This window comes from Lampris incognitus, chromosome 3 (genome assembly GCF_029633865.1).
Source record: "Lampris incognitus isolate fLamInc1 chromosome 3, fLamInc1.hap2, whole genome shotgun sequence".
NCBI lineage: Eukaryota > Metazoa > Chordata > Actinopteri > Lampriformes > Lampridae > Lampris > Lampris incognitus.
In genome coordinates, this window is record NC_079213.1 from 105,031,975 (window position 1) to 105,057,923 (window position 25,949).

Consider the following 25,949-nt stretch of genomic DNA (forward strand, 5'->3'; position numbering starts at 1 on the left):
TGCACTTTTTAGTGTTCTTGTTATAGGCTACGTGCTTCTTTGGGGTAGGAAAGGGGACATTCTGCCTCTATTCTGGACTTGTCATATATGATTTTGTCATGGCTGCTGAGGTGGGCGGTCATCTTGATTACTTCTAGGAACAAAATCAACCTGGATGCAACGTTTGTGTAGTGTTTATCCAAATTTAGAGAGGATGTTGTTTGTTTTGTGACAAATTTGATATTTTTGTGACTGGATTGGGAGGATGTAGGCCTATTCCCCTTTTTGTCATATATGTTATTCTGTCCATTTAACCCAAAGTTTGTCACTGGATTTCTGAAATGGTTAGTTGTTTATCATATTTTGGTGGATGCTTTTGTTTGTCAGTATAACCTTTAGAGTGTTATTATTCAAAACCCAATTTTAAAGCCTCAGCCTTAGTATTCAGATGCTTTTAGAATCAGGAAACTACTGTTCTTCTACCCGGTACAAGTGCGGTAGCAAATTACATGTCATCAGCTAATAATAAGAAGGAGAAACCTTGCCTCAGTTGTGGCAAGTGCACAAGTGAAGATGAAATTGGAGCTTACAAAGTGAGATGGGAAAGTCTGCTAAAATGTTGCTTGCTTAGCTACACAACTGAAAAAAGAGGAGTGTTAAAAGAAGTGTCATATCTATGACTGGAATAAGATCCATTATTTTCTTTAAAGAGACAGGGCATACCACTTAGTTTGGCTCTCCATCAAAATATATGTGAAATGAGTAGGACTCACTTCATTTTTAGAATTTGTTGTCTCGTCAGAGCAATGCACATGAGAGCAGCAGTTATTTACCAGACAAATAGTGTTTGAATTAGGGTTGGGCAATGTCAACCGAATTGGTATACGGCTATGTCCATAGTGAAAAATCGCGACCTGTGTTTTTGTGTGTTTCCACAAGCACCTGTGACGTGATCATCAGACCATATTTCAACAAGGGCTTTAACCTCCTCATTGCCCCGCGTCTGACCACGACTCATTTTTCTTTTTTGTTTATGTCTACCTGACTCGATATTGATTTCCTAGTGCGCGGCAAAACTTATCAACTTCAATCCACATCACCATTTTTACTCATTTGTTACTTGAAAATGCGTCTCTTGAATGTGCGACAATCTGAGTTTTTTAATTAGATGGCAGAGAGTTCGAGCTGGTTGCTGAACACAAGCCTTTGGAGTCAATATACAGCTCACGATCCAAACCCTGTGCCCGCATGGAAAGATGAGTCTTGCGTTTACAGCCTTAGACGTCAAAGTTGTCCATGTGCTGGAAAAGCGAACATAGCTGACTCATTGTCATACCTGTTGGGGAAGACAGCTATGAAAGAGCAGTGTGCACGTGGATCAGATGAATATGTGCGATTTGTCGCCGTGAATGCCACCCCTAAAGCTCTGACTACAAGGGAGGTGGAGGAAGCATCAAAGACTGATCCAGAGTTGATTGAGGTGAGAAAGGCTATACTAGAAACTGGACATTTTGAAAAATGTATGGCATGCACATGTAACTAATGAACTGTGTGTAATTGGCTATATTATCCTACAAGGTACACGTATAATGCTACCAAATGCCTTACAGCCGAGAGCATTCATACTAGCACATGAGGGACATTTAGGGATTGTAGGAACCAAACAATGTTTGAGAAGCAAAGTATGGTGGCCAGGCACGGATAGGGCCGTAAAAAGACACTGTAGAGCATGTCAAGGGTGTCAGATTACATCATGGCCGGACACACCAGAACCATTAAGGCCGACGCCATTGCCAGATGGACCATGGCGAGATTTAGCCGTAGACCTATATATTTGTGGTAGACTACTACAGCAGATATAACGAGTATGTTGTGCTTACCTCCATAACAACTGAAAAAGTGATTGACAGTCTTGAGTCAATATTTAGTTGACACAGATTACCTGTCACATTGAAATCTGATAGCGGGCCACAGTTCAAATCAGATGAGTTCAGAAACTATTGTGCTCAAAAGGGAATCACACACGTGAAAGCAACTCCAAAGTGGGCTCAAGCTAATGGCGAAGTGGAGAACCAGAATGCTTCAATTATGAAACGCATTCAGATTGCACAGTCATGGACTGGACTGGAAGAAAGAGCTTAGGTGATATGTCACAGTGTACAGAGGAATTACACACGACACAACAGGCAAAAGCCCAGCAGAACTCTTATTCAGCAGCAAAATGAGAGGCAAGTTACTGGAAATCACATCTGCACACATGGATTTGGTAAAGATGCAGAGCAGAAAGGGAAATACAAGCTGTATGCTGATGAGTAGCGAAAAGTAGAATATTCAGATGTGAATGTTGGAGATCACGTCCTGTTGAGACAAGAGAAGGTGGATAAGTTCAGTACAGCTTTTGGCAAGATACCACATACAGTAGTCAGTAAAAATGGAAACAAAGTAACCATTGAATCGCCTACCAGAGCTCTGTACAGCCGAAACACAACCTGTGTCAAGAAGTACGTCACAGAGGGAATAGGAGACCAACACGGGGCAGAAAAATCGGTAGATGGGAATGCTTGTATGAACGCAGGGCAAAAATCAGCTATAGACCCTTCCAGATGTCCTGCCATGCAAGTTGAACACAGCAGACCTTTACCGCCTCCTCTTAGGCCCCTGCGGCAGAGGAGCCCACCTGACTGGCTGAAAGACTTTGTCCTTACTTAAGTCACATGTTTTGATTATAGAAAATTTGAAGTAGAAGATGATTCCGGAGATTATTATTTTGGTTGTATTTGTAATTGGAAACTTTACTCAGTTGAGAAAATTTGGTTAGCTATAGGATAAGAGTTTATATCCAAGTAAAAGGGGGATGACACGTACTGAATGGTGTACTGTACCTTTAAGAGGAACTATGTGATAGAGGTAGGTAACCAGGGGAAGACAATTTATGTAACACACACATATCCACAGTTGAGATGATCAGTAAGAGTTGGGAGTTCAAAACAGGTGTCCGTGATTTGATTCCGAAAACCTAATTAAAAGAATTAAGGTAAAGGAAGAAGTTACAAAATATAACAGGTTTTGAATCACCACAGCAACGAGAGGTTCATTATACATACACTCATAACTTCACAAAAACTTTTAGGCTGGTAGGTCCAGTAGTTTGCGAGATTAGCCGTGCGCGCACGTGCACACACACACACACACACACACACACACACAAAATCCACTCCACGCTACCGCCTGGCGGAGGAAACAAACTTGTGTTGGTAATTAGCTTGAGAGTTAGGGCAGAAAGTTCTGTTACCAGTTGTGTTGAAGAGCAAGGACTTCGCCATTTCAGCGGTCTTGACAGTTTTAGGTACCACTAGTGTTTTAGCTGCAGTGTGCAGGCTAGTATACCAGTGTTGTAGTCGAGTCACTAAACCTCGAGGTCGAGTCTCGAGTCCCCAAAGAAGAGTCCGAGTCAAGTCCCCATTACCTGAGTCCGAGTCCAAGTTATCAAGGTTTAGTCTGAGTCAGGGTGTCTCTTTAGGCATCTTAGCACTAACTGTTACTGAACATGAGGGTATGCACATGAACCCGCATGTAGGTGGAACACACGTGACTGCCCTTGCACAGAATTGAATAATGTTAGGTATTAATATAGCTATAAATATCTTATGCCAAAGTATTAGGGCCTATTACAAAAAACTAACAAAAACAAAATCTCTGTCAATTAACAAATCCGAGTCCTCATCTCCAACTTCTGAGTCCGAATGCAGTCAATGCTCGAGTCCAAGTCCGAATCATCAGTGCTCAAGTCCAAGTCGAGTCACGAGTCCTGAAAATCAGGATTCGAGTCGGACTCGGGTCCAAGTCCTGGATTCGTGGATTCGAGTACTACAACATTGTAGTATACAGTCCAAAGACATGTAGGTCAGGTGTATTGGCCATACTAAATTGTCCCTAGGTGTGAGTGTGTCGGCCCTGTGATGGACTGGTGGCCTGTCCAGGGTTACTCCCTGCCTTCCGCCCAATGACTGCTGGGATAGGCTCCAGCATCCCATGACCCCGAGTTGGATAAGCAGTTTGAAAAATGGATGGATGTGCAGGCAAGTGGCTAAGAGTAAACTAGTGATGTGAGTGAGTGGTTGAGTGAGAGTGAGGAAGCAGCGGCGTGGCTGCTATCAGGGCGGACAGGGCTGTGCTGCTGCGCAGAGCTGTGTGAGCAGACCGTATACACTGCGGATGTAGCTGAACATGTACATTTGGCGATACAAATAAATTATGCAGCAGTCCTTAGAGCTAAGCAGTGTTCTGTTACGGTAGTTGAGTTAATGACATTTTTCTAAGTCGTTTCAGTTGTTTTCTGCGACAGGTAGTGGCTCCTTTAAGAAACACAGGAAGTTCGCCTCCCACGTGACTTTAGTCAGGAAGTGAAGACGCGTTGCTGAAAGAACGGCTGTTTTTTAGGATACCTTTTTTCCATCAGCGAACGTCTGCACATACCTTATGCCATTCGTAGCATCGTTGGTACGTAATGCGATCTTTTATTATTGTCTACAATTGTAATTCGTTATTTGGTATAAAAAAAGACGTTTTGTGTAGTTTGATGTAAAACGTCTACCAAGCTATTTTCGGTCGATTCCATGTATAGCCAATGCTATTGTAGCGAATAGCCGGGACGCGAGCCCGGGTCTCCCGCACCAAGGGCGACTGCGCCAGAGGGTCTGACCCGTTAGCTAAGGGCTAGCGAGTCTGTTCATCCATGATCGTTACACTACCCCCCCCTCCTTCGGGAAGCGCGTCCCCGTGCTTCAGCATACATGCGCCCTCACGCCTCACCATCCCACTTCTGACACCAATGTAGTGAATTCGGGGGTGGGGGGGGGGGCAGCCGGGAACTGCCACAACCGGTATAACCAATGCTATATTTATAGCCACTAGGACAGTGTTTCTCAACCCAGTCCTCAAGGAACCCCTATCCTGCAGATTTTCATTGTAACCCTGCATAGGTAGCCCTGCTTGTACTTACTCGACCAATCATCTAACAGCACTTAATTATGCAAGGTGTGCAACGTCTGACAAAATTCATTGCTGATTGGTTGAATAACTACAAACAGGTACCTATTCAGGGTTGCAAAGAAAATATGCAGGATAGGGGTTCCTTGAGGACCGGGTTGAGAAACACTGCACTAGGAGTTATAGTAAAATACAACGACTGACACCATATTAGAATAAGACTGTTATGGGTCATTTGATTGATAGTTTATTAAATATGCAATGTAAACATGTAAGAGTTGAAAAGAGGTAATTTAACTTATTATAAAAGTGTGTTTGCAGTGTATTTAGGGGGTATTTACAGTAAGCATAGTTTTGTTTTTGTTTGTTTTTTTGTTGTTGTCTGTTCTCAGTTTCACCTTTTTGCTAATCAATAAACCTGCGGACACAGAGTTTTGATGAATGGAAGGTGTTTAAATTACTGTCAAATTGTCAGTGCATAACAAGGGCGGCATAACCAGAGTTCCCAAATTTTTCTGTAAATTGTGATTTGTGCGTGTCCTTTTTATCCACAGGTTTTATACTGTGCTTGTTTGATTGTTAAATGACAGAAGCTTACGTAAAAATGACGCAGGCAGTTGGCAAAAAAAAAGCTCTGAAGCATTTATTCCAAGTATTCAAACACAGCTTCTTGTTATTTCAAGTAATTTCTTCATTCCAAATCCAAGAAGAAAGGCTGAACAGTAAAGTGAAATCTGTCTGGCATTTTGGGGAAGTACTGTGTGAAAATGGTGTGAGTGTTCTCGTGTGCGTGTGTGGATATTTGTGCAAGTGTGTTTGTCTTGGCAAATACTACATACGTACACAGTACAGGCATATGCATATATAGTAGCATTCTTCCTTCCTGTAGGGTTCAAACTCTCACCAGAGCCTTGTGTACATTATAAAAATCTGAATGTTCTGCCATTTTGTACAAATTCAGAATGCTAAATGGTACAAATATATTTTCCTGGATTTTGAAAATACAAAATACATGTATTTTATCTTGATACTTTTTATTCATGCTCAATAATCCAGGTAAGAAAATTAAAGAAAGTTGAATCAGGCGTCCGGGTGGCGTAGCGGTCTATTCTGTTGCCTACTAACACGGGGATCGCCGGTTCAAATCCCTGTGTTACCTCTGGCTTGGTCGGGCGTCCCTACCGACACAATTGGCCGTGCCTGCGGGTGGGAAGCCGATTGTGGGTATGTGTCCTGCTCACTGCACTAGCGCCTCCTCTGATTGGTCGGGGTGCCTGTTCGGGGGGGGGACTGGGGGGAACAGTGTGATCCTCCGATGCACTACGTCCCCCTGGCGAAACTCCTCCCTGTCAGGTGAAAAGAAGCGGCTGGCGCCTCCACATGTATCAGAGGAGGCATGTGGTAGTCTGCATCCCTACCCGGATCGGCAGAGGGGGTGGAGCAGCGACCGGGATGGCTCGCAAGAGTGGGGTAGTTGGCCAAATTCGATTAGGGAGAAAAAGGGGCAAATTAGAAAAAAGAAAGAAAGTTGAATCAGTTCATCTGGGTAGTGTTTATGGACAGAAATGTGTCATCACTCATCCAAGTGACCTCTTCAGTCTAAACTGACTGGAGCTTTCCTCACCCTTATTATTGTTTATAAGGGTGGGGAGTTTCCATTTTCTTCATTAATTTTCCGAAGCCTTCACCTCCGACTATGTTGATGGGTTTCATATCCATAGCGATGAACTCTACTATGGCATCTGTTATGTCTCTCTTTCGCTTCTCCGTTACTGGTTTTTGGAACTGTAGGGTCTGCTGTGTAGTTTTGGGTGTGGTTGAGGATGTTGATGGCTGCAATGCCTGGGGATGCACCTATGAACAAGTTATTAGGCTTTTTATTGCCAGTAATGGCCTTAGCCCCGGATGTTCCCACATTACTCCTTATGTTTTATTTTAACTATTAAGATCAGTTGCAACTATTTTCCAAGTAAAGTAAGTGCACGTTTTTATCATGTGTAACGTTACTGTTTAAACGGCAGATAATGGCGACTGGAAAACAGACATGAGCTAAGCTAAGTTTTCTAGCTAGTATAGTCTCGGTTTTTTACACTGTATGAGAATAACCTACTACTTACAGCATTCAGATGATTTATCATGCTTGTTGTGCTAGGCCAGTTTCGATTGCTTATTTGGCACACTGTCTTGTCATTGCTCAATTTAAAGTGTCACTGCACAGCTGAGGTCTTTGGTATTTTGTCTTCCTAAGGTGAACTGAAGTCTTATGTCACTGCTGTGAGTGAGAGGGATGTCAGGCGCCGCAGCTGAGACAGCATATATTTCCACATTTTAATAGTGCAATTAAAAAGTATAACTATAGTCTAAGAATGGGCTCACAGATGTATTTTGCAGGTCGCCTTCATTGATAGCCTACGTTTAGCAAAAAAAAACAAAACAAAACAAAAACAAATATCCGAATCCCAAAATTGAAACAGAATACCAACCCAACGAATGAATGTCCGAATACTCAGATATTTGGGTCCAGCCTTACTATACTCAAGACACTATCATACTCTAATTAGAAACCAATCACATCTGGTCGCTACTTCACATGTCCCTCATAGCCTGGATGTTCTTTGGAGTTCTGTGGAGTTTGTAGGTAGTAATACATAGCCCAGGGGCAGCACGGTGGCGCAGTGGTTAGCGCTGTTGCCTTATAGCAAGAAGGTCCTGGGTTCGAACTTCAGGCCGTCTCATGTCTAATAAGGGTCAAACAGTGGGAAATAAAGATGGATTTTACTTAAGTTTATGGTACAATTCTGTTGTAATGTGTCACAAATTACCCTCCAAGAAAGTCTAAGAAGGGTCTACCGGTGGGAAATACCTGATGGTAACATGGCATTAAAAGGTCGGATGTTTTAACTGGTATGGGAGTAGAGTATCATGGAAGCATGTATTAGGCTATGTATTACTACCTACAAACTCCATGGGACTCCAGAGAATATCCAGGCTACGAGGGATGTGTGAAGTGGTTTCTAATTAGAGTGTAATTTGGTGTAATATCCTAATGCATGCTCTATAATCCAGGTAAGAAAATCACAGAAAGTTGAATCTGTTCATCTGGACAATGTTTATTGAGAGAAATGTTTCATCACTGATCTAAGTGACCTGTTCTGTCTCAACTGATTGCTGGCATCCCCACCCTTATAAACAATATAGTGGCATAATGATCGAAAACAACTATTGGTTTCATTTGCAAATTGCCATGACCATTAACTAGAGTTACAATGGCCATGTGTACTATTCACAGAGGAATGGGGAAGGGTTGCAATCACAGCATTGTAAGATGGCGACAGATGTACTCTTAGCCCCCCCGCCCCCCAATTCAGTGATGGTCATTCTCTCTTCACATAGATGGCCTCTTTGACTCCCTGTTCAAACCAGCATTCCTCCCTGTCAAGGATGTGCACATCCTTGTAGACTGTGGAGTCCTGGTCTGACACGTTAGCTCTTCTGTGTTATGCTATCCTCTTGGCCAACGTCTGTTTTGTTTCCCCAATGGTACAAATCGTGGCAATCCTCCCAGCACTTAACAGCATAGACTCTGTTTGTGCCGGAGGACCCGATCCTTGGGGTGGACCAATTTCTGGCGGGCCTAAGAGTACATCTGTTGCCATCTTACAATGCTGTGATTGCAACCATTCCCCAATCCTCTGTGAATAGTACACATTGTTGCCATTGTAACTCTAGTTAATGGTTACAGTAATTTGCATATGAAACCGATCATTGTTTTTGGTTGCTTAGGTCAGGCAGGAGTCTCTGTTGACTATGATGTTCACGGAGGACATTGTGATCTGTAGCGAGAGTAGAGTGCAAGTTGAGAAGAGCCTGGAGAGGTGGAGGTATGCACTGCAGAAAAGAAGAATGAAAGTCAGCAGCAGCAAGACAGAATTCATATGCACGACAGAGGGGGAGGACAGTGGAATGGTCAGGATGCAAGGAGTAGAAGTGACGAAGGCATATGAGTTTAAATACTTGGGGTCGACTAGTCAAAGTAACGGGGAGTGCCGAAGCAAGGTGAAGAAGAGAGTGCAGGCAGGGTGGAGTGGGTGGAGAAGAGTGTCAAGAGTGATTTGCAACAGAAGGGTACATGCAAGAGTTAAAGGGAAGGTTTACAGGATGGTAGTGAGACCAGCTATGTTGTTGGTTTGGAGACAGTGGCACTGATGAAAAGACAGGAGGTGGAGCTGGAGGTGGCAGAGTTGAAGATATTAAGATTTTCATTGGGAGTGATGAAGAGGGACAGAGTTAGGAACGAGTATATTAGAGGGACAGCTCAGGTTGGACAGTTTGGAGACAAAGCAAGAGAAGCGAGATGGAGATGGTTTGGACATGTGCGGAGGAGAGATGCTGGGTATATTGGGAGAAGGATGCTGAATATGGAGCTGCCAGGCAAGAGGAAAAGAGGAAAGTCAAAGAGGAGGTTTATGGATGTGGTGAGTGAAGACATGCAGGTGGCTGACATGACAGAGAAAGGTAGAGGACAGGAAGAAATGGAAATGGATGATTCACTGTGGTGACCCTTAACAGGAGCCGCAGAAAGTAGTAGTAGTAGTAGTAGTAGTAGTTGTTGTTGTTTTCGGTCACTATGTCACTGTATTGTTTATAAGGATGGGGTTACCTGCAGTAAGTTGAGACCGAAGAGGTCACTTAGATGAGTGATGAATGTTTCTCTCAATAAGCATTGTGTCAAAATGAACAGATCAAACTTTCTATGTCTAAGTGTACTATATTTCGGGTCTAATATGGCATTATATGCAGTTTCTAATTACTGTGTAATTTAGGCGTATGGTGTGTAATTAGGGTATAACTGTGTATTACTGTGTATTGCTGTCTAATAAATAACATATTATTTCTAGTTTTTGTTTGATTTGATACAAAGTATGGCTTGTTACATCTTATTAGTGTACGGTAAAATAAAGTGCGACCCAGTTAACTTACATCGCCATGTACCAGAGAAGACATTTGTCTACCTTTTAAAAAGGACTGTTACACCTATAAATTAAGCAGCCATGGTTTATTGGCCAATTCTGATTGGAAAGGAATCACCCAAATATTGGCTACCTATCAGCCAAAAAATGTCTGGTAGGGTTGACACACTCACCAGCCACAGCCAGAATTAACCAGTCGTTTACAACGTGCATGCGAGAAGAAGAATGGGTCAAATATTTTCTCTGAAACACCCTTAACTGTGTCGTTGTCTACCTTCCCAAATTGAAGAGCCTGCAGTTTCCAGACTTCAGAATGAACGTTGGTCACATAGTGAGACCATCTGGTCCCCATGCGTACTTTTGGTTGAGGCTTGGAGCAGCAACTAGGCATTGAAATCAAAACTCACCTTGGTTATGTTTCAGTGCATAGAGTTTGCAGTGACAACTTTACATTTTAAGTTTTTTTTTTCATTTAAGCATTTTTTTGGAGGGAACTGTCAGATTTTACTGAAAATGTTGTAAGTTGGTATTTGATGTTAAATGGAAAAATGGAGTACTATGATTCTGCATCTACAAAAGTGGACACTGTTAAGTCACAGAGGAATGTTCACTATATAAGACGGATAATATCTTGATGACATGGTAAGCACAAGGTGAAAAAAAATTCCTAGACTAATATTCAAAATGTGAAATTACAAGTTTACTTCAACTATTACCTATTCTGAATGGCCAGGTAATGCTAAAAGATACTGAACATGTAAAATGCTACAACTTTACTGTACTTAACTTTGCTTCCTTGTATTCTTTTATTTAAATCTCTTAAGGCACTCTTCTTGGAATTGTTTTTTTAGCATATTTAATTTAAATTAAAAACATCTAACAGAGAATTATAGAGCTGCTTGAGATAATTTTAATCACGATTTTATGTGTGCTAATGATTACGTTTGTTTGCAATGGTGATGGACAGGTTGACGGACGAGATCATGTAGGAGTCTTTGTGGATTATGATGTTCGCCGATGATATTGTGATTTGTAGCAAGAGTAGGGAGCACATTGGGGAGAGCCTGGGGAGGTGGAGATATGCAGTGGAGAAAAGAGCCATAAAAGTCAGTAGGAGCAAGACGGAATAAATATTCGTGAAGGAGAGGGAGGACAGCGGAATGGTAAGGATGCAAGGAGTAGAGGTGGCAAAGGTGGATGAGTTTAAATACTTGGGGATAACTGTTCAAAGTAACGGGGAGTGCGGAAGAGAGGTGAAGAAAAGCGTGCAGGCAGGATGGATTGGTTAAAGAAGAGTGTCAGGAGTGATTTGTGACAGAAGGGTACCAGCAAGAGTTAAAGGGAAGGTTTACAGGATGGTAGTGAGACCAGCTATGTTGTTGGTTTGGAGACAGTGGCACTGATGAAAAGACAGGAGGTGGAGCTGGAGGTGGCAGAGTTGAAGATATTAAGATTTTCATTGGGAGTGACGAAGAGGGACAGGGTTTGGAACGAGTATATTAGAAGGACAGCTGAGGTTGGATGGTTTTGAGACAAAGCAAGAGAAGCTAGATGGAGATGGTTTGCCGTGGATGGAATGGTAAGGACGCAAGGAGTAGAGGTGGCAAAGGTGGATGAGTTTAAATACTTGGGGATAACTGTTCAAAGTAACGGGAAAGAGTGCAGGCAGGATGGATTGGGTGAAGAAGAGTGTCAGGAGTGATTTGTGACAGAAGGGTACCAGCAAGAGTTAAAGGGAAGATCTACAAGATGGTAGTGGGACAAGTTATGTTGTATGGTTTGGAGACGGTGGGACTCACGAAAAGACAGGAGGCAGAGCTGGAGGTGGCAGAGTTGAAGATGCTAAGATTTTCATTGGTAGTGATGAAGAAGGACAGGATTAGGCCAGGAAGAGACGATCCACTGTGGCGACCCCTAACGGGAGTAGCCAAAGGAATAAGAAGACTAATGGTTGTTAAGTAATGTTTAGCCTAGTCTTCACTTAATTCACTTCAAACTTTTATAACTGCACTGACATTTCCATGGAAGTTGCTCAGAAAATTGGAGCTTCTAATTAGTGCCATTATAATATTGCATGATCCGCTTACAAGCTTCGGTCCTGTATAATTTGTGTTTCTAGCCAGAACTTCAGTTCCAAGGTTCTCCATTGACACTCAGCACAGAAGCACAAATTATTTGTTTCATCTTATTCAGACACCACTTCTGCCACACAACTTCTCCTGATGTTAATATGTTTGTTGGTGATTGCATGATTATGGACCTAGATTTTTGACCCAGTGATGCTGTTCTTCTGTAAAGGTTTTTTTCCATGCCCTTTACAACATTTTCCCACTCCATTATTCACCCCCTCATGACTGTCATTTTTGTGGGGTCTTGTTCGTTTACCCGAATAACCATTTTAAAAGCCTATTCCTTATCATTTTTGTTATACCTCTTTTGTTCTGCAGGTACTGAGCCTCTGGAACAAGGCCCTGACTGAACCTACCAGTGGTGAAATCAGACCTGTAACTGTGGTGAGTCTACTCAAGTCAGTATAGGCTACAACATGCTCTTTTTGATAGGTAGCATTATGGGTATACCACCTTTAATTTGCTTGAATTAGAATGTATTGAAGGATAGCCCCTTGGCAGCACAGTGGCTCAGTGGTTAGCACTGTTGCCTCACAGCAAGAAGGTCCTGGGTTTGAATCTCAGGCTGTACCTGGTCCTTTCTGTGTGGAGTTTGCATGCTGTCCCCGTGTCTGTGGGTTTCCTCCAGGTGCTCTGGTTTCCTCCTACCATGAAAAAGACATGCATGTGTGGGTGGGTTAATACTCCTGTCTGTGCCCCTGAGCAAGGCAATTTAAAGAACTGGAGTTGGTCCCCAGGCGCTGCAGCAGCCCGCTGCTGCTATACAATATGATGGGTTAAATGCAGAGAACAAATTCATTGTAAGAATACAATTTCATTGTAAGAATACAATGTCGAATAAAGTGGCTGTCATTGAGATGTAGCGTCTCATTTTCAAGGGGCTCCATCATTTGTTACCATTCTAAATGGAAATGCGAAATATCCCTTTATCTCAAAGTGCAAGGTCTTCTGTTTTTATGTATTCATTTGTTAGGTGTAACTTTTCTTCATTTGTTCCACTGTTGTCTTTTTATAGTGACTGATTCCACTTGCCCCTTGTTTTTTGTATGATTTCCAATAGTCTGTTTGTTATCGAAAGCTGTTGTTTTCACTAAAGGACCAATGACGCCCTCCTTTTCTGTGTAAAACTCACACTGTCGGTGGGTGCCTCCTTAGCCGAATGGTTGCAGCGCATACCACATGGTCGCAGCCGTCGCCGGCTTAATTCCAGCCGGGGACCTTTGTTGGATGTCATACTCCTTGTCTGCCTCTGTGCTATCACTGTCCAGTAAAAAAAAAGGTGAAAATGCCTCAAAAAGAAAACCTTAGAAAAACAAAAACACACGCAATATTGGTAATGTTACCACCTAAGACTCTGATATGATGGAAAAACCCTGCAGTTCTTGATTTTTTTTCTATTGCTTGTTGTGTGCCATGGCCAGTAGTTGTTGTCACATTCATCTGCTCACCTGCTGTCCGCACTGTTTAGGTATAAACTGCGGTATTCCACAGACTGCTGCTATTCAATCAGGACTGAATACATACCCTCTGTGCAATCCACTTGTCACTTTTACCTCTGTACTTAGAGCTCACTTTACATACATATATTTATATTCTATTCATAGCTTTACATTCTTTTTATATTTTCTCCCCAGTCTTACGAGTTTTTTTTTATATTCCTGCTAAAGTTTTTTCTACCGCTGAGCTGACCTTACTCTCATCCAGCGCATTCAGTGTATTGTTGACCCTGTGTTAACCTACATACGAATAATGAAACTGAACCTTGAACTTGAAATTGGACGGTTTCCTCGCCAATTAATCTGCTTATAATTATTTTAACAAGGCGTCTTGAAGAGACTTGTTTCTGAACCGTTATCGTGCTTATTCTGAATATAAAGTGTGTTCGTATTACATTTCATCGAATAGATATTAACATCCCACGCCAGTGTTCGTTGGTTGAGTTGGTCACATGGTGTGCATCCCTGCCAGCGCCACCAGCAGGACACCAAAGGGCAGCGTTTTAACTAACTGTCCGATTCACTGTTGTCAATCATTTGGTGCTAAGGCCTAGCCGTGGTGTTTTGCTGTGACAGTCATGTTAACGCGTCCCACTTTCTTCACACTTGTTTTCATCTGTAAAACAGCTGTAGTTATTTGAGGTTTGCCTGGTTGAAGGGCTTTATAAGGAACTCTACTGTCAGTTGTAGGGTTTTTGTTGTTGTTGTGTGTCCTTGTTGCTGTGATCAGACATAGCTGTCCTTAGTAAATGAGCATCACTCACACTATGGGGTTATCACAAGCTCGCCTGCATACCCTGTTATTGATTATAAATGGTTGTTATGTGAATTTACAGCATATTCTCTACCCTAGAATGTGGCTCCAGAAGTTGGTTTTGGGAAGAGGCTCAGAGGATCTGGTCATGATATTAACATGCTGGAAGCAGAGTGCTGCTTACCATGGGTTTATCTGTGAAAATAATTCGGTGTTTCCGGTATGACAGAAAGTAATGAACGCTTACGCACTGACTCGGGTTTACCTGCTCATTGAGAATACACCGTTTATTTTCTGTATCTGCTGTGAGTCAGTAGACATAAAAACACCAGAATACTACTTGAGAAACACAACTGAGCACAAATATGAAAGATGCATGATTTTACTAGAGAAGACATCCACGTCAGAGTCTCACTCTACATACATCTGTAGAAATTCTCTCGCCGCGCCTTTAATTTTCACTGACAGCTGAGATTTCACATTTTAAAAACATTTCATAGCCCCACGTGTAACCCAAATTGCTGATGATAGTAATCGTAATAACAACAATGCGTTATGTTTATATCTCAGAATACTACAAACTAGATAAACGTGATCAAGTTATATGGACGAAAGTTTATTTGACAAAATTCCAGCGGGTCGGCTCTTCTGTTTCTAGTTTTAAGAGGAGGGTGTTCACAAATCTACACCCAGTTGTCCAAAGTCTGCTGAGAAACACAAGCTCTGATTTAGGGTGGGTTTTTGCTGTATTGCAGTCTTGTGGAAATGATTGTTGCTCCCACAAGGCAGCTGTAAGAGAAGGCCGAAGAAAGCATTCTTTGTTTTCAAGTTTTTTTTTTTAGGCTTACACAATTGATTCATTGCAACAGTTTGCCTAGAAAGTCGCTTGTATTTGACGCCTTTTATGGAATGTGCCCCTCTTCTCAAAATACACCACAAATATGCAAAACACTTTGCGTCCAATGTGTCCTCATGAGAGCCACAAATTCCACACCTCCTGCAAGGGGCTTGTCCCTGGGTAACCCTGGTGGTTGTGACCTTTTTACCGTGTGAGATGCAGTTTTCACACTTGTATTCCATAACATTGCCGTATTAACTTTTCCGGGAATGCCAGCGCTTCTTTGTATTCATGCTATAATCTGCTTAAAGAGAAATGTCCGTATCGGGAGCGTTCCAACATGTTTTGGCGGTTCTATATAAAAGAACAACATTTAATAGAAGATGTCTCACGATTGGTTCTTTCAATGGCATCACAGCGTTTTACGTCTCTTGTGACAGGTGCATGTTCGGTTATATAACAATTGGATTCTCACTTGCACTAATATGGAATATTTGTATTGATGTTTTTTGATCCCAAGGGGGGCCATTTTTAAAAAAAAAATTTCTCTTTTTTCTCCGCAATTGTACTTGGCCAATTACCCTATTTTCCAAGCCATCCCAGTCGCTGCTGCACCCCCTCTGCCGATCCAGGGAGGGCTTCAGACTACCACATGCTTCCTCTGATACATGTCGAGTCGCCAGCCGCTTCTTGTCACCTGACAGTGAGGAGTTTTGCCAGTGGGACATAGCGCGTGGAAGGATCATGCTATTCTCCCCAGTTCCCCCTCCCCCCCGAACAGGCGCCCTGACCGACCAGAGGAGGCGCTAGTGCAGCGACCAGGACACATACCTACATCCGGCTTCCCACCTGCAGGCACGGCCAATTGCATCTGTAGGGATGCCCGACCAAGCCGGAGGTAACACGGGGATGCGAACCGGTGATCTCCGTGTTGGTAGGCAACAGACAAGACCGCTACCCTACCTGGACACAACAGGGGGGGGGGGGGATTTTTATATTTCTGTAGCGAGAATTCAGGGGGCAGCCAGGAATCGCACCAGGGTTCCCCACACCACGGGCGACTGCGTAACCAGTCAACTAAAGGGTCCAATGCCAAAGGGGGGGGGGGGGGTATTTTTGGATCAACTTTTTTTGCAGTTTTGTCTCTGTCTCAAATTCATATATCATCCATAGATGGAACATTTTCGGAACAAGCTGGATCTATGAAAGAGGCAAGAGAGAGAGAATTAGTGAAAATAGTCCAGTTTTGAGGGGTGAAAAGAAGGAAAAATATGTGGCAATCCATGTGACGATTAGAGCTCATCACATGGATTTGCACCTTTGTAGAAATATTTTGAGGAATGGGCTCAATCAACTGTGTTTTTTACAGCCCATTAAGTGCACTTTGAGAAATAAGTCTCTTTCAGGATAAGTTGGACTAAATGGGAGAAGACGATTTCGATGAAAAGAAGTCCATGAAAGAAATAGAGCATGTTCTGAGATTCAAATCCAGTGAGAGATACTTTGGTGCGGTGAGGCATGCTCTGGCATGGAGAAGTTACAAGGCGAGCGCCATCAAGTCTACAAATGGTGATCGAAAACCTTCCTTTAAATACAGTGAAGAAGAAAATGTGCTTTTGGATCTTAATACAAGCCAAAAATGCTGAGTCTAATCTACATAATTCCCTTAAAAAATCAGAAGCACAGGGTGTAACTGTGCTCCCAAAGCATAACTTTAATCTTTAATTACACCTGGCTTATGAACAGCATTCCATATGGTCAGTCTCAGAAACTACAACATACATGGGATGCCAACTAGGAGTTTGAGGCCATTAAAATAACACTGACTTGCAGAAGAAAAGACTGTAGGCCAAGGTTTTCAAAACCTCAAAGTGCCAGATTTTTTTTAAGTCGGCCAAAGTCCTGAAAAGGTCCCATACATGCAAAATGGACAATAATATTTGCATTTCAACAGATTTACAGTCCAGAAACAATGCAGCTTTAACACATCATCAGTCACAACCTGGACATAGTGACATAGTAGAGAGTGCCGGAGATCTGTGTTTTAACAAAGGATGGTCTGAAGCCTCTGGAAGGCACCAACACTAAGACTGATCAATCAATCACCAAGATTGATCAATCGATCCATTCAAACTTTATGCATATAGCACCTTTTGTACATTAAAATGCAATGCAGCCTGCTTTACATTATGTCAGAGTGCACAGATAAAATAAAGGTAAAGAAAAGAAAACAAACAGGATAAAGAGAAAAGAAAAAGTAACAAGACCAGGTCAAAACCTAGCATGTGGCCGGACCATGTGTGGTCAATGTTCAAACTTGTGGCCAGTCGGTTACAGGGATAGTCAGTGGTAGTGTTTATAACGTGAATTCCTGGATATTAAATGTTCATCTGCAACTTTCTGTAGTGGTCCCAGTAACATTTGTTGTTAAAATGTACTGAAGTAGCATATCACATAACATGGTTAAGCCACGTTCGAGTACCAAAAAAAAAAGGATATAAAGGCAGTTGCAAGAACACTACTTTCCACTCATACCTTGAGATGTTTGATTTGAAAGAGAACTTAATTTAATTGTAAGTATACCTATTCTACTTATCTGTTAATGCCCCTTCCTTCTTCGTCTGTTTCTATCTGCGGATGTCTCTGGTTTTTCTAAGACTCACCCTGTATTGAGTGTTTAGTCAGAGGGATTGTTATCAGTGTAACTGTGGCTCTCCCTCATATGCCTCTCGGCACACGGAGAGCTGCTTCCTCCCCTGCTCTGCTCGACGCTGGGCGGTTACAGAAAGAGCAGCAAAATATTTCATTCTTAGCGTTTCAGTAGTGTCCACGAGCAGCAGCATAATCCGTTTGTTAGCGTGCGATAAATGTGGAATGAACTAGAACTGCTCCACTGATTTGTTTTGAAAGAGCAACAGCCAATGGAGATACTCCCACTTCTGTGTTTACCAGCGTTGTTCAGCCGACCAATCATGTAACTTGTTCTCTGTCACTTTAACATAGTGACCATGACCACTCTATCGACGGTCGCAGTTGTAGGGCTGGCCCAGCTGTTCCTGCCACAAAAAAAAATGTGTGTGTGTATAGATAAAAAAAGAAATCTTAATTAGGTAGTCACGATAATAAAAAAGAATAAGGAGAAACGATATGACCAAACCCGTAATGATTAGCGGCTACCAATAAAACAGAAGGGGGTCGCCCTAGGTAAACACAATTATGAATGAATGAATGATTTATTTCGAACAGGTAAATAAGCAGGATATAGCATACAGGTAATTAAAATCGGAATCAGAATCATGTTTATTGGCCATGTAGGTGTACACGTATGTGGAATTTGACTCCGGTTTCGTGGCTCTCTCAGTGTACTTAACATAGAATAACAACACTACAACACAACAATCGTCAGATATATACACAAGGATTGACTTATACAGGTGAAATAAGAGGTGATAAAGTGCAGTGGCGCAGAGAATATATCAGAGATGCTGAAATAGATGTTAGCAGGTTACTTACAAACATGCCTGAGGTCGATGGACATAACAGAGTGTACCAGTATACGTACAATGTACAGTACAGTATATACACAATGGTTGGATTTATTTGACAATCTTACGCATTCATTTGAATGACAGCCCGCGGAAAGAAACTGTTTTTATATCTGGTTGTTTTGGGGTACAGTGCTCTGTAGCGCCTACCAGAGGGGAGGAGTTGGAACAGGTTGTGCAGGGTGTGATGGGTCTGCAGTGACGTTGCCTGCCCATTTCCTGAGTCTGGAGGTGTATGAGATGTTATAAAAAGATGTTTGGATAAGCTACTGCTTAGTTGCAGTTAAAAGACAAAACATCTTGACTCGCCTATAAATAGGGGTGTGTGTGTGTGTGTGTGTGTGTGTGTGTGTGTGTGTGTGTGTGTGTGTGTGTGTGTGTGTGTGTGTGTGTATATATTTTATTTCTACCAGGAAATTTAACGTAGATTCCCTGGCCAACCACAATGTTTAACTGCAGTGAGAAACATGATGGATCTTCACATTACAACACCAACTGATTGCAATATATATTTCTCCCATTCTCTTGTCGACGGTGTGCTTGTCCCATGTTTAGTTGGAATTGAAAAGCATGAATAAACGGCATACAGCTGTTGTTTTTGCAGATTAGCAGTACTCAGCTGTGTGTCATGGAGGGGCATGTGAATGGCAGTTTTCTTTTCAACCCAACACTACCAACACACTACACCAGCTGAGCTCACCGAGCAGTCCACAACTGTCTGGTTGAAGATGTGCACCTGCATACATGTAATCAAAGTAATCAGGATATTGTATTCCATATAAATGGACTCTGCATTTTAATCTGTATTTGTTCCTCCATGTCTTATCAGTGGGTCTGTGCAGGTCATTGCGGACATAGTGCTTAGACAGGTGGGAGTTTACAGCATCCTGTCTTGTTGGCCGTCGCTCCCACATACAGCCATGGCCTCCAATGACCCCCAGCTGTCAGTAGATTGGGTCGTCCTTTCTGTTTGTCTGCAGCTCTCCCACTGTAAATTGCTTGAATAAACTTGTGCTTGGGTAAAGGTTAAGCTCAACTCAAAAGAAAATCACGCCTCATTTAAAATTTGTTAGTTGCTTATGCAAGCCGATATTATCAGTTTAGTTTATTTCGGTAATTTTCAACTTACACTACTCAAATACACGTCAATAAATAAATAAGACATTCCAAAGCAAGTTTATACTGACCGAGAATACACAATTTGAATATGCAATTGGAATACAAAATTATAATTTGTAAGTGTAATTGACATTGTGATCTGTAGTAAGAGTAGGGTCCAGGTTGAAGAGAGCCTGGAGAGGTGGAGGTATGCACTGGAGAGAAGAGGGATGAAAGTCAGTAGGAGCAAGACGGAATACATATGCGTGAGCAAGAGGGAGGACAACGGAATGGTGAGGATGCAAGGAGTAGAGGTGACGAAGGTGGATGAGTTGACCGAAGGGTGCCAGCAAGAGTTAAAGGGAAGGTTTACAAGATGGTTGTGAGACCAGCTATGTTGTATGGTTTGGAGACAGTGGCACTGATGAAAAAACAGGAGGCGGAGCTGGAGGTGGCAGAGTTGAAGATGCTAAGATTTTCACTGGGAGTGATGAAGAAGGACAGGATTAGGAACAAGTATATTAGAGGGACAGCTCAGGTTGGATGGTTTGGAGACAAAGCAAGAGAGACAAGATGGCGATGGTTTGGACATGTGTGGAGGAGAGATGCTGGGTATATTGAGAGAAGGATGGTGAATATGGAGCTGCTTGGGAAGAGGAAAAGAGGAAGGCCAAAGAGGAGGTTTATGGATGTGGTGAGGGAGGACATGCAGGTGGCTGGTGTGACAGAGGAAGATGCAGAGGACAGGAAGAGATGGAAACGGATGATCCGCTGTGGCGACCTCTAACAGGAGCAGTGAAAAAAAGAAGAATTTATAATCTTGGATTGCCATAACACTGAAAAACTGTTTTTATATTAGTGGTGTAATCAAGGCTTTAAAAGCAAGCGCTGCTCCAATTTAGAAATAATTGTTTGATTAAACAATTGAAGGATTTGTGTTATATGTGGCTGTTTCTGGCTTTTAAGAGGAAGTCCTTCACGATCACAAATATTGACAGCACTGACCAAAAAGAAGAACATAAAGGACCTATGAAATTAACTGCTGTTCTCTTTAAACCTTGGATGTTGCTATTGCATTACATATCACTGGAACCACTCTGCTTGTCTATGCGTGTTAGGCGTAGTAGCACTATTTAAAACCTTCATCGTGTGATGTCTGCACAGCGTAGAATGTTGCAAAACAAGTATGCATCACGTGTGTAATGGACTTGGCCTGTTAAGGGGATTCTATCAGTGATTGGGATTCTGACTTAGGATAGCACTTCTAATCCAAGTCGGCATGCTAGCCAACCACAGTGAGGTAACCACAGCTGATTCATTGGCCTTCAGTGACCTGCTGCATTCACATGAACATGAGCTTCCTAGAGCAGGTTGAACTGCATGCCAAGCTAGGATTGCTGGATGTGCCTACATGCTACCATCTGTCGCCAGCAGATAGCTAGCCGTGCTGATCACAGAGAGACTGTGTGAGGCAATCTGTCACGCCAGAGTGAAATGGAGTAGCTAGCACACCGAGCCTTGGGGTGGGGGAGGGAGGCACCATCTGCATCCCATTGCCAGATAGCAGAAAGGATTTTTTCTTATTATTAATGATCTCAAGTGTGGTCAGTTTTTTTTTTTTTTACTACAAATCTGTTTTTTTTTTTACCGTTTCCATTCCATTGCTCTTTCCAAGTAGTGATCCCTGAGCTGGTGCAGGCAGGGCTGTAGAACGGACAGACAGACCCGCCAGACAATTCAACAGTTATTTAACCAATCAGGTGGTCAGCCAGTTAGTTCCATACATTTTATTCTCCTTTGACAAAATTTACATTTGTAAATGAAGCTATTCAAGTAGAAGCATTAATGAGATCAATAGATGTTATATTTCTGGAGAATTGGATTTGACATATCTATCTATCTAACTATCTATCTATCTATCTATCTATCTATCTATCTATCTATCTATCTATCTATCTATCTATCTATCTATCTATCTCTGTATCTCTCCATCTATCTATCTCTCTAGTTAGCGAGCTCGCTACACATACATATCCATCCATTATCCAAACCGCTTATCCTGCTCGCTCTCAGGGTTGCGGGGATGCTGGCGCCTATCCTAGCAGTCATTGGGCAGCAGGAGTGGAGACACCCTGGACAGGCCACCAGTCCATCACGGGGCCTGTGTTTATATATATATATATATATATATGGTGAGCGGTCATAATAAGCTATAAATGCGGTGCATGCCCAAGGTATTTGAAAATGACGAGAGAATTTACATACAGTATAATAATGAATTGAAAATCTATTTTTAATAAGTAACATCAGCATTATTTACATTAAAATGTGTCATTTAAATGTTTGTTTCTCAATTTCTTCAATTGTTTTCTTTTCGAACGGCAACTGCGGTCTGGTCTTCCGACCCGCATTACCGCAGTCTGCCACATCTATCCTGCTCGGCAGCTTTGCATGCGCTCTGTGATTCCCAGTTGTATTCGTGGTATATGAAAGTATTTTCTGGGTGTGGGAGTTTGGTGGGCAGAGAAGCTGGCTGTGAACCAGCTTATCTGGAAACACACATGCGCAACACTGCCATCTAGCGAGCTAGTTACTGTAAGTTGGCACTTGTCTGTCTTGCTCAGTTAGCTCACCGCCATACGTTTCAGCACTTGTCAATATGAGCGACAATTTGCATATTATAGAATCCTTACGTTCTGCCCCGTTTTCTCGGAGGACTTTTGAAGAGAAAAAGATTATTATTGCAGGAGGACGTCGAACTCCTGCACTTGGCATCACAAAATCAATGAAGAATTTCGTCCGTCACTTTCAAGCTACCACATACGAAAAACGTATATGGCTAGCTGGCTGCCTGAAGGTTAGCAAACTATTCTGTTGGCCATGTCTCCTTTTTTCTACAGAACCCACAGTCTGGACTACGGCAGGTTATGGCGATTTAAACAATCTCCATACAGCAACGACAAAACATGAGCGTGCACCTGCACACACACATACATTGCGTGCGTGCCCGGGGTGGGGGGACGAGGTAGCATACCCAGCTTCAAAGGTCACCGCTTGCCATCCATTATCCAAGCCGCTTATCCCAATCGGGGTCATGGGACACTGGAGCCTATCCCAGCAGTCCCTGGGTGGCAGGCGGAGAGACACCCTGGTGGACAGGCCGCCAGGCCATCACACACACACACACACACACACAAACACACACATCTATATATATATATATATATATATATATATATATATATAGATGTAAGAAAAAAACGTTTAATACATAGCAGTAAAAGCTTGTTTCGTGCATCGCGCACTCATCAGCTGCCAATGTGATTCAACAAAGAAGACACAGTATACGTTGCCCCGCATCACGCTCCTAATTTCGGTGGGTAGCAACCAATGGTGGGGTAGAAAACATTACAACCAATGCGGTAAGGGACTGGAGCTTGTTTTGAAAAAGTATTTAAAGGACCGGGGCACTGTTGAAATAACAAGGTAACGTCAAATGGGGTAATTTATGTATATCATGTAGTGGGGTGGTGTTGGGGCACAGTTGGAAGGGCAGGCAGTTAAAACATAAAATATAAAAAAATACAACATCTAATAAATGCCACGTGTATCATCTAATTGGGGGGGGGATAATAAAGATGATTTACTTGTAATTACAAAGAAGATATTTTTTTCGGTGTCTACAGCTGGTGGCCAATTCGTTTCTACTATTCAAGGTGGACATATCAGGTCTGCAAATAATAAAATACTTTTCTGCCAAGCACAGGTTACATCTCTTACCGCTAATTGAATATGCATTGCTCTTTGTACGGATTTTCCATGAAACAGTAACCGATATTCTTGTCTACCAATGATCAAATGTGTCAGCTCAAGGCCGTTGCATTTCTTGCATGCTCATTTCTGAAGCTACTCATATGGGTGTTAAACCTAATTTTAAAAGGGCCCTCTGTTAGTCCAACATAAGTGTCCACATTGCAGTTGTCTTCTCTTGTCACCGATGCCTGGTAGATGACTCCCTCTGTCTGGTATTTTCCTTCAAGAGGGCACGATGCCTTAAGACGGCAGTTGCAGTTGGTGGTGTTTGGCTGCGTTGAGGGGGTCTGTGCCTTTGCCATGATGCTTGTGTTGTGGGATGAAATAACCTGCTGGACATTTGGCATGCAGCTGTAGCTAATTTTGACTATGTTCCTGTTGAATATTTTTCTCAGTTGATGGTCTGGGGTAAAGCACTCATCCAAAAGTTTGAAAAATTGTTTTCCAATTTCCGGCCACGGTGTCGCTGTAGGGAGGATTATACCAGGTGTTGTTCGGCTCCGTTGTTGTTGTTGCTGACTGTGGCTAATTGGTGGTGGATTGTACTTAAGCCTGAAATTACATCTACATTTTTGTAAGGCTTCCTTGTATGGGGGGGCTACTTCATTAAAGATGGCTTCGCTGGATGATAAACATGAGAGTCTCTTATTTATGCTCACTGGGATATTTTTCAAGATACAGGGCAGATGATTGGTTTCTCTGTGGATGTATTGCAGTATATTGTTGGGCTTCATGTATGGCTTCTATGTACCATTTCTAAGGTCTGATAAGATGTCGAGGAAGTCAATTTGGTTTTTGTTAGCCTCAGTTGAAATTTTTAGTCCATTGCTTGCAAATATACTACACATTTTCTTTTTTATTCTCTCGACTTCTCTTGCCGGTTTGTTGCAGACTGCCAGCCCGTCGTCTCTATATAGCCCGACGTTGATGTCTAGGGCCTGTAGTTGGGACAACAAGTACAAGCCCACTAGCTCACAAGTTTCTGCCCTGTCGAAGCTGCCCATGGTCATGTCAAATTTGCTGTTACCTTGCTTTTGCCATGGGATTGACTCTTTGGCATGGGCTATTATGTCTCTGTCTTGGTCGGATATTTTGGTGTATGCTGTGGCAAAGTCAATGGCTTGGTCTAGTAGCTCTTTAGTAGTGGAGGGGTAAAACTCACAGATATCGAAGCATATAAACGTATGCCTGCTCTTGTCATCTGTGCCCCTAAACCGTTCCAATACTTGGTCGGTGTTCTTCCACTGGTTTAAGGAAACCCTCCTCAGAATCGTCTAATTTATAAATGTATATTTTCAATAATTTTTTTGCTTAGCTTACCTATTTCGGGTTTGGTGGGGTTGATAAGCCTACATGTTGGTTTGTTTTTAAATTTTGGTTTGTGGTCTTTCAGGGGGATAAAGGCTTGCTTCCGGGCAGTGACATCAATGTGGTCATCCAATTTCAGATCCGATGCTGTTTTTTTGTCCTTTAATAACGTGATGTCTCTTTCAGCAGACTTAACAGCCTTCTTGTATGATTTGGTGACGTTGCTATTAGAAGGTTTTCATATTGATCAGGCCCTAGTTTATAAAAATGGGAAGTTTTGTCAACTGCAATGAAGAGCTTGTCTCATATATATATATATATATATATAGCCATCCATCCATCCATTATCTGAACCGCTTATCCTGCTCTCAGGGTTGCGGGGATGCTGGAGCCTATTCCAGCAGTCATTGGGTGGCAGGCGGGGAGACACCCTGGACAGGCCGCCAGGCCATCACAGGGCTATATATATATATATGTGTGTGTGTGTGTGTGTGTGTGTGTGTGTGTGTGTGTGTGTGTGTGTGTGTGTGTGTGTGTGTGTGTGTGTGTGTGTGTTTGTGTGTGCGCGTATGTGTGTGTGTGGGCATGCCCACATATGTCCTCTCGGGCACCACAGGACCTCAAGATGGAGCATCAGTGCAACATGCCCGAGCACATGCACTCACAGAAACACACAATTAAGGCCCATTTTTTCTGTGTTTTGTCAGCTTGTATCACTCCTATTGTGCACAAAAGGAGAAAAGGTGTGTGTGATGTTATCAAAGTGCATATTTGATGTATAATATTACTGGTATGTGGGGAGGCTTTGCAGCCATGAGGGCTGATGCAACTGTTCACATTAACTATGAATGAGAACTGCTCTGGAAAAGGGGAGCTCAACAAGAGGAAAAGTATAATTTGGGCATAGTGGGAAAACTGGTTAAAATGAGGGAAAACCTTGGGGATAACCCGAGGGTGGTTGGTAGACTGGGAGGCAGAGCCCTGGCTGCAGGACGATGTGCTCACACTGATGGATACCAAGGATTTTATC

General features: G+C 42.5%; 1 protein-coding gene across 6 annotated transcripts in view; it reads left to right on the top strand.

The window, feature by feature from the left end:
- The window catches only part of tbl1xr1a (TBL1X/Y related 1a), a 97,419-nt gene that overhangs the window by 18,181 nt on the left and 53,289 nt on the right, over positions 1–25,949 (top strand). For all 6 annotated transcript variants that reach the window (XR_008809977.1, XR_008809978.1, XR_008809976.1 and 3 more), the window contains exon 2: positions 12,386–12,451. The gene's annotated coding sequence lies outside the window, so the exon portion shown is untranslated. The remainder of the gene's footprint in view (positions 1–12,385; positions 12,452–25,949) is intronic.